We start from the raw sequence: 10,060 nt of genomic DNA on the forward strand, positions 1-10,060 counted from the left end.
ATTCTTTTCGATAGGCACATATGACTATATTCGGAATACATGCCTACATTACGTTGATGAATTGGAGCTAGTTCTGTGTCACCCTAGGTTATGACTGTTACATGATCGATCACATCTGGCATAATTCTCTATCACCGATCCAATGCCTACGAGCTTTTCATATATTGTTCTTCGCTTATTTTACTTTTTCGTTGCTATTGTTACAATCACTATAAAACACCAAAAACATTACTTTTGCTACCGTTACTCTTGCTACCGTTATCACTACTATCATATTACTTTGCTACTAAATACTTTGCTGCAGATATTAACTTTCCAGGTGTGGTTGAATACAACTCACCTGCTAATACTTGAGAATATTCTTTGGCTCCCCTTGTGTCGAATCAATAAATTTTGGTTGAATACTCTACCCTCGAAAACTATTGCGATCCCCTATACTTGTGGGTTATCAAGACTATTTTCTGGCTCCGTTGCCGGGGAGCATAGCTCTATTCTTTGAGTCACTTGGGATTTATATTTGCTTATCATTATGAAGAACTTGAAAGATCCAAGAACCAAGATTTATCCCTCAACTATGAGGGGAGGTAAGGAACTGCCATCTAGCTCTGCACTTGATTCACCTTCTGTTTTGAGTAAGCTTGCGACACCTAAACCTGCTTCTGCTATTAATTCTGATATGTCACATGTTATTGATGATGCCACTTCTGCTATGCATGATACTTATGATGAAACTACTTCTATGCTTGATACTACTGTGCCACTTGGTGAATTTCTTGATGAATAACTTGCTAGGGCTAGAGAGAATGAAATTATTGAAACTGATAATAATGATGAAAGTGATGATGAAGATTCTCCCCTTAAATATGAATTGCATGTTGTTCCTGAGGGCTATGTTATGGATGAAGAAACTGCTAGAGATTTTCTTGCTTGCAATGATAGGAGTGATCTTAAGAAATTATTAGCTAAGCTAAAAACTCTGAATGCTAGAATGAAATATGATCCTCTTATGCTACTTCACCTGTCTTTGTTACTGATAATGATTATGAATTCTCTGTCGACCCTGAGATAATTACTTTGGTTGAATCTGATCCTCTCTATGGCTATGAATCTGAAACTGTTGTGGCACATCTTACTAAATTAAATGATATAGCCACCCCGTTCACTAATGATGAGAAAAATCGCTAGTATTATATCCTTCAATTATTTCCGTTCTCATTAAAGGGTGATGCTAAGATATGGTTTAATTCTCTTGATCCTGGTTGTGTGCGTAGTCCCCAGGATATGATTTATTGCTTCTCTGCTAAATATTTCCCCGCTCATAAAAAACAAGCCGCTTTAAGGGAAATATATAATTTTGTGCAAATTGAAGAAGAGATTCTCCCACAAGCTTGGGGGAGGCTTCTCCAATTACTTAATGCTTTGCCTGATCATCCTCTTAAGAAAAATGAAATACTTGATATCCTTTATAATGGACAAACCGATGCTTCTCGAGACCACCTGGATAGTTGTGCTGGTTGTGTTTTCAGGGAAAGAAGACCAGATGAAGATGGAATTTTATTGAATAATATGTTGACCAATGAAAATAATTGGACACTTACTGAGCCAACTCCGAAGAAAATGGGTGTTTTATTTCTCAGTCCTGAAGATATGCATGAGGCAAAGAAATCTATGAAGGAAAAAGGTATAAAAGCTAAAGATGTTAAGAATTTACCACCTATTGAAGAAATACATGGTCTTAATTTACCGCATGTTGAAGAAATACATGGTATTGATGACCCAACACAGGTAGTAAAGGTAAATTCTCTCTATAGATATGATAAAGCTCAAATCCCTCTTACTAAGTTTGCTAGCCAATGCTTAGATGAGTTTGATAACTTTATGATTAAGCAAGAAGATTTTAATGCTTATGTTGGTAGACAATTGAAACATAATGCTTATATGATTGAACACTTGAGTGATTATATGGCTAATGTTAAAGGTGAACTAAAACTTATTAGTAAACATGCTTCTATGGTTACCACTCAAGTAGAACAAGTACTTAAAGCTTAGAATGATTTGCTCAATGAATTAAATAGTAAGAAAAATGATAATGTTGTTAGAGTTATGACTAGAGGTGGTAAAATGACTCAGGAACGTTTGTGTCCTGGGGGCCATCCTAAGAGAATTGAGCAAGATTCTCAGAGAAATAATATTGATGCACCTAGTCCTTCTAAGAGGAAGAAAAAGAAAAATGATAGGACTTTGCATGCTTCTAGTGAACCTGTTGTAGACACACCTGAGAATCCCAATGATATTTCTATTTTTGATGCTGAAACCTAGTCTGGTAATGAACATGAACCTAGTAATAATGTTAATGAAGATGTTCATGTTCATGCTCAACCTAGCAATGATAATGATGTAGAGATTGAACCTGTTGTTGATCTTGATAACCCACAATCAAAGAATCAACGTTATGATAAGAGAGACTTTGTTGCTAGGAAGCACGGTAAGGAAAGAGAACCATGGGTTCAGAAACCCATGCCTTTTCCTCCTAAACCATCCAAGAAAAAGGATGATGAGGATTTTGAGCGCTTTGCTGAAATGATTAGACCTATCTTTTTGCGTATGCGATTAACTGATATGCTCAAAATGAATCCTCATGCTAAGTATATGAAAGAAATTGTTACTAATAAAACAAGATACCGGAAGCTGAAATTTCCACCATGCTTGCTAATTATACTTTTAAGGGTGGAATACCAAACAAACTTGGAGATCCAGGAGTACCAACTATACCATGCTCCATTAAAAGAAACTATGTTAAAACTGCTTTATGTGATCATGGAACTGATGTTAGTGTTATGCCTCTCTCTTTATATCGTAGACTTGATTTGAATAAGTTGACACCTACTGAAATATCTTTGCAAATGGCCGACATATCAACTCCTATACATGTCAATATTTGTGAAGATGTGCCTGTTGTGGTTGCAAACGTTACAATTTTAACGGACTTTGTTATTCTTGATATTCCCAAGGATGATAGTATGTCTATTATTCTGGGAAGACCCTTTTTGAATACTGCAGGGGCTGTTATTGATTGCAGCAAAGGCAATGTCACTTTTCATGTCAATGGCAATGAGCATACGATACACTTTTCGAGGAAACAACCTCAAGTTCATAGTATAAACTCTATTGGAAAAATTTCATCGATTATTTTTGGAGGTTTTGAATTTCCTCTTCCTACTGTCAAGAAGAAATATGATAGTCTTATTGTTGGGGACATGCATATCCCCGTTGAGGTAACCTAGTGTTATTCGAAAATTCTCCGGTTCCATGTTATTCAGAATGAGTTTATTAACAAGACATGATCAACCTTGTTAGTGGATTCCTTTTGATGAGCATGAGATGGATGAATTTAGAAAACACAACTCTCTGTAACCTCTTTTTACTTTCTGTTATTTATATTCAATAAAGAAAAATAGTAATTTCTGTCTGTTTTCTGAATTATCCATGCAATAAAAAATACCCCAACAATGAAAGTTCTCCAAATGCCCTAAAATTTAAATATTATTTTTTCTGGAATATTTGAGAATATCTGGCACTGAAAACGAGCAGGGGGAGCAAGCATCTGTCTACGAGGGTGGAGGGCGCGCCCTACCCCCTGGGCGCGCCCCTACCTCGTGGGCCCATGGTGGCTCCCCTCCACTCATTCCAGCTACCACACACTCCTTCTCCCTCCCAAAAATACCACTAGCCAGCTCAAACCCGAGTCCAAGCGCATCTTGCTGCCATTTTCGATCTCCTTGCTCAAAGCACCTCTCACAAAATTGCTTTGGGGGATTGTTCTTTGGTGTGTGACTCCTCCAATGGTCCAATTAGTTTTTGTTCTAGTGCTTAATTCATTGCATATTTTTGCTGCTTAGGCGACCCTGTTCTTGAGCTTGCATGTCAAATTTGTATGGTCAATAGTAGTTTTAATTCATGATATATCCTCTAGGCACTTGTGGGAGTAGTTGTTATCAATTTTGTTGAGTTTGGTTTACTTTCATTTTGAAGTTACTAAAAATTTCAGAAATTTTTCAGAGAAAGAAATATGTTTAGGAAAATGTACCAAGGTGATCCTTCAAGGAAGCAAGGACCCAGGCTCGCAATACGTAATGCCGATGATGAACCACCGAGGGAAGCTCAGGTGCGGTGTTGAGAGTGGCCGTCGGAGGACTTTATGGATCGAGCAGGAATCAAGGAAGAATTTAATGCGTATGTGCATAATGCCGATCTTGAGAGCTTCGAGGCAGATAAGTGCCGCCAATACCACTATCTCACTGATTCCTTTGTGAGAAGGTTTGAATTTTCATCATCACTCAATTCTCAAACTGTCCTATTTGAGCTTTATGAAAATTATTATACTGTGGACTTAGAGGATTTTAATACTTCTTGCAAACTTCCACAATGTGGCAACACTAGTGAGCCTCGCAAATCTGAGTTTAGAGATTTTCTTGCTAGTATAACTGTGGGGGAATCTAGAGATATAACACAAGCTACCATAGGGAGCATTCATTTTCCTGCTATACATTATTTTGCTCTCTTCATAGGTAGGTGCATAAATGGTAAGGATGAAGCATGTCACATGTGTGTCCCTGAGCTCAGTATTCTCAGGAGTGTTGTATTAGGAGATAAACAATACAACTTGGGGGCTATTGTTGCACGTAGGTTGCATAATAATTGTATTCATGGAGATTTCTTTGGTGGAATTTATGCAACCCGTCTGGCTAAATTTCTTGATATACCCATATGTGGGTATGATATTGAGTTGCCTCCTGTTTATTTAGATTATGAGGCTATGGTTCGTCATCAGTTTGTTGAGAGGAACGATCAGTTCCTCCAGTACCGACTAATCTTTGACAAACGACGCACCTATCACGTCGCTCTCCCTGCTCCTGTTTTGTTTGACTCTCAGGGAAAAGGGAGATATGTTATAACCAGGGAGGAGGCGGACGAGTATAAGAGGAGGACGGAGACGGCTAGCCTCCAAGCTTCAGCTCATCAGGCAATTGCCGCTGCATCACAGTACGACCCCAACTATTACTATGGATATCTGCTAGGCCAGCCGTGGCCATAGACCATCTTAGGCCAAAAGCCAAAGCTTGGGGGAGTACGTATTTCTCACCGACATTACATTTATGTTCACACTCATGCTAGTTGTCGGTGCTCATACTTTTTCATTGTATCATCCACGCTAGTTTATTTTCCTTTTTATGTTTTCTTCTTGTGTGTTTAATAAACCTTAAGAAAAACAAAAAAAATAGTTGTAGCTTTTAATTAGTTTACTTTTCATGCTGTAGTACTAGTAATTAAAAAGAAAATCCAAAAATATTTCTTGTTCTTCTTTTGTTTGTTGAGAGCTTTCCCGTGTGAATAGTTTATATTCTTTTCTTTGCGGGTCGAGAGGAGAAGACCATAATGAAATGTTGAGTGGCTATTATACGCATTATTGTTGATCTAACAAAGAGCACATATTACCTTGTCTTCTCTATTCAATTGAATGCTTGCAGATTCTAGATTAGTCCTATGCACGTGCACTATTATTATTACCCACACTATTTGGTCGTGCAAGTGAAAGGCAATAATGATGATTATATGATGAACTTATTGAGATGAGAAACTCTGGTATGAACTCGATCTCTCTTGTTTTGGTAAATATGATTAGTTCATTGTTCCTGATTCAGCCTATTATGAATAACCATGTTTGCAATGACAATTAGAGATTATAGTTGCTTATGCCATGCTTAATTAGCCAGGAGATTATAATGGTTTACCTTGTGTGCCAACATGTTATTAAAATGGTTGTGATGTGGTATGATAGGGTGGTATCCTATTTTGAACGATTTGAGTGGCTTGACTTGGCACATGTTCACGCATGTAGTCGAAACAAAATCAACATAGCCTCTACGATATTTATGTTCATGGTGCATTATATCCTACTCATGCTTGCATTCGGTGTTGATTAATTTTAATGCATGTTCATGACTGTTGTCGCTTTGTAGCTGGTCGCTTCTCAGTCTTTTGCTATCCTTCACCTGTACTAAGCGGGAATACTGCTTGTGCATCCAATTCCATAAACCCCAAAGTTATTCCATATGAGTCCACCATACCTACCTATATACGGTATCTACCTGCCGTTCCAAGTAAATTTGTATGTGCCAAACTCTAAACCTTCAAATAAACATTATGTTTTGTATGCTCGAATAGCTCATGTTTCAACTAGGGCTGTCCGTATCTTCCATGTTAGGTGGGTTATTCTCAAGAGGAGTGGACTCGCTCCTCACTCACGAGAAAATGGCTGGTCACCGGGAAGCCCAGTCCCATGCTTTATGCAAATCAAATCAAAATAATTGTAAACAAAACTCCCTCGGGACTGTTGTTCGTTGGAGGCACTCGTTGTTTCGAGCAAGCCATGGATTGATGATTGTTGGTGGAGGGGGAGTATAAACTTTACCATTCTGTTTGGGAACCGCCTATAATGTGTGTAGCATGGAAGATATCGCCATCTCTTGGTTGTTATGTTGACAATGAAAGTATACCGCTCAAAATATTATTCATATCCATTTCAAAATCGAGCTATGGCACCTCTACAAATCCCTGCTTCCCTCTGCGAAGGGCCTATCCATTTACTTTTATGTTGAGTCATCATCCTCTTATTAAAAAGCACCAGCTGGAGAGCACTGCTGACATTTGCATCCATTACTGTTAGTTTACATTGAGTATGACTTGACTGGATCTCTTTTACCATGAATTACAATGTCTAGTCAGTCCTTGATCTTTAAAGGTGCTCTGCATTTATGTTTTGCGGTCTCAGAAAGCGCTAGCGAGATACCATCTTGTTATGTCATATCATGATTGTTTTGAGAAAGTGTTGTCATCTGAGATTTATTATTATTGCTCGGTAGTTGATTATGCCATTGATATGAGTAAACATGAGTCCTGAATGTTATTGTGAATATGGTTAGTTCATAATCTTTGCTGAAAACTGGAATGCTGGCTTTACATATTTACAACAACAAGAGCAAACAGAGTTTGTAAAAGTTTTTCTTTATCACTTTCAGTTTATCAACTGAATTGCTTGAGGACAAGAAAAGGTTTAAGCTTGGGGGATTTGATACGTCTCCGTCGTATCTACTTTTCCAAACACTTTTGCCCTTGTTTTGGAGTCTAACTTGCATGATTTGAATGGAACTGACCTGGAATGGCGCTGTTTTCAGCAGAATTGCCATGTTGTTATTTTTGTGCAGAAATAAAAGTTCTCGGAATGACCTGAAAATCAACGGAGAATTGTTTTGGAATATATAAAAAATACTGGAAGGAAGATCCACGTCAGGGGGGGCTCCACCTGTCCACGAGGGTGGGGGCGCGCCCCTGCCTCGTGGGCCCCCTGACGCTCCACTGACCTCAACCTTGACTCCATATATTCACTTTTGAGGATAAAAAAACCAGCGAGAAGGATTCATCACATTTTATGATACGGAGCCGCCGCCAAGCCCTAAACTCTCTTGGGAGGGCTGATCTGGAGTTCGTTCGGGGCTCCTGGGAGGGGAATCCGTCGCCATCATCATCATCAACCTTCCTCCATCACCAATTTCATGATGCTCACCACCGTGCGTGAGTAATTCCATTGTAGGATTGCCGGACGGTGATGGGTTGGATGAGATTTATCATGTAATTGAGTTAGTTTTGTTAGGGTTTGATCCCTACTATCCACTATGTTCTGAGATTGATGTTGCTATGACTTAGCTATGCTTAATGCTTGTCACTAGGGCCCGAGTGCCATGATTTCAGATCTGAACCTATTATGTTTTCATCAATATATGAGAGTTCTTGATCCTATCTTGCAAGTCTATAGTCACCTACTATGTGTTATGATCCAGCAACCCCGAAGTGACAATAATCGGAACCACTCCCGGTGATGACCGTAGTTTGAGGAGTTCATGTATTCACTATGTGTTAATGCTTTGGTCCGGTACTCTATTAAAAGGAGGCCTTAATATCCCTTCGTTTCCAATAGGACCCTGCTGCCACGGGAGGGTAGGACAGAAGATGTCATGCAAGTTCTTTTCCATAAGCACATATGACTATATTCGAAATACATGCCTACATTACATTGATGAATTGGAGCTAGTTCTGTGTCACCCTAGGTTATGACTGTTACATGATTGATCACATCCGGCATAATTCTCTATCACCGATCCAATGCCTATGAGATTTTTCATATATTGTTCTTCGCTTATTTACTATAAAACACCAAAAATATTACTTTTGCTACGGTTACTTTTGCTACCGTTATCACTACTATCATATTACTTTGCTACTAAATACTTTGCTAAAGATATTAAGTTTCCAGGTGTGGTTGAATTGACAACTCAGCTGCTAATACTTGAGAATATTCTTTGGCTCCCCTTGTGTCGAATAAATAAATTTGGGTTGAATACTCTACCCTCGAAAACTGTTGCGATCCCCTAAACTTGTGGGTTACAAAGTTCTGCCAGCAAGACCGTGTTACTATTGTTGATGATATTCCGGTAGCCACTGATGGATGAGAACTTTGCCTATTGGTCTGCCTCGTTCAACGAGTAGAAAATGGTTTTCTTCGTCCCTCGCCCTTGGTACCGACGTTGTTGCTGGCATAACTGACATGCGATACTCTGACCTGCCTTGCTATCTTGACCGTGCAAATTGATTAGCGCCTTCCTGCTGTTAACCCACATGGTGGGCCCATAACCCACAGTTATTCCTCACGCTTGGCTTCGTATGAAAGCTCACGAGCCACCATCCTAGTGATCTATTCTAGTATCAGGCACAATACTTATTCCCATTTCTCCGAACCCCTTTCACCCTCTGATATAGGAAACGGACGGTTGCCTACCCGCTTGGAGCTTCTTGTAGCCCATCCTTACCTTGCTCTCGATAACTTTCTTGAATTTCAACTCGAGAGATGCCTCTATGCCACGTTTACTGAGATAGCCTCCAGATAACTAACATATGTTGAGCTTTGTCCTTCCCGAGTTTTCCCCCTTAGCTTTCGATAAGTACGATGGAGATCCTAAAGGAAGAATCATGACTTCATCGGGATGACCTAAAGTAGACGAATGAAGATGTCAATGTAATGGATCGACCTCTTTGAGAAGAGCAACCAACACCGAGAAAACCAGTTAGAATTTTGTAACCAAATCCCTTCCCCCTTACTACCACTTCTAAATCTCGGGACGAGATTTCTTGTAGTGGAGGAGAATTGTGACGACCGGAAAATTAAGATACATCAACCCTCTGCTAATGATGCCACGTCACTTTGATTACTGTTGATAATCTCGCGTTAGTTCGCAACCGATTCAAATTCAAATTCAAAATCAAGCAAACAATAAAAGTTCTCAAATATTAAAACTAAAATGTTCGGAGTGAACTAAATATTTCATAGGAAATTATGGTGGAGAAACCACACCTTTTAAAAAATGTTTAAATACTATAAGCTGAATAAAACAGTAGCCAAAACTATTATTTAAATACTTCTAAATATTAAATAATTATGAAACTAATTTAGCTTGGGTAGTAAATTAATGTGGCACTGATATATTTGATGATACTAATTTAGGTGCTAACTTGGTATTTAAAAAAACTAAAATACTAGAAACTTAAATAAAACAAAAGACAAAATAAATAAAGGGAAAAGGGAACCCTACCCCCCCTCGGCACAACGGGGCCTTGGCCCAGCCAGGCTGGCCTAGCCGCCCCTCCATAACCCTGCCTCACCCGTAACCCTAGCTACCGGTCGCCCCACAACCCGCACCCACTCCCCCCACTCCCTCGTCTTTCCCTCCCCACCGATCCATATCGGATCGGTGCTGACCCCATGGCTGTCGCCCGGAGCCACCTCGCCGGCCCCCGCCCTCGTCCTTGCACCCCCGTCCCCTCTTCCTCGACGGCGCCCCTCGCCGCGCCAATCGCGACAGCGCCGTCGACGCCCGATGTCGCCCCGCCGCTCGACGCTGGAGCCACCTCGCCGGACTGCCTCCCCGTCTCCGACGTCATCGTCCCC

Source organism: Triticum dicoccoides, chromosome 3A (genome assembly GCF_002162155.2).
Source record: "Triticum dicoccoides isolate Atlit2015 ecotype Zavitan chromosome 3A, WEW_v2.0, whole genome shotgun sequence".
NCBI classification, from domain to species: Eukaryota; Viridiplantae; Streptophyta; class Magnoliopsida; order Poales; family Poaceae; genus Triticum; species Triticum dicoccoides.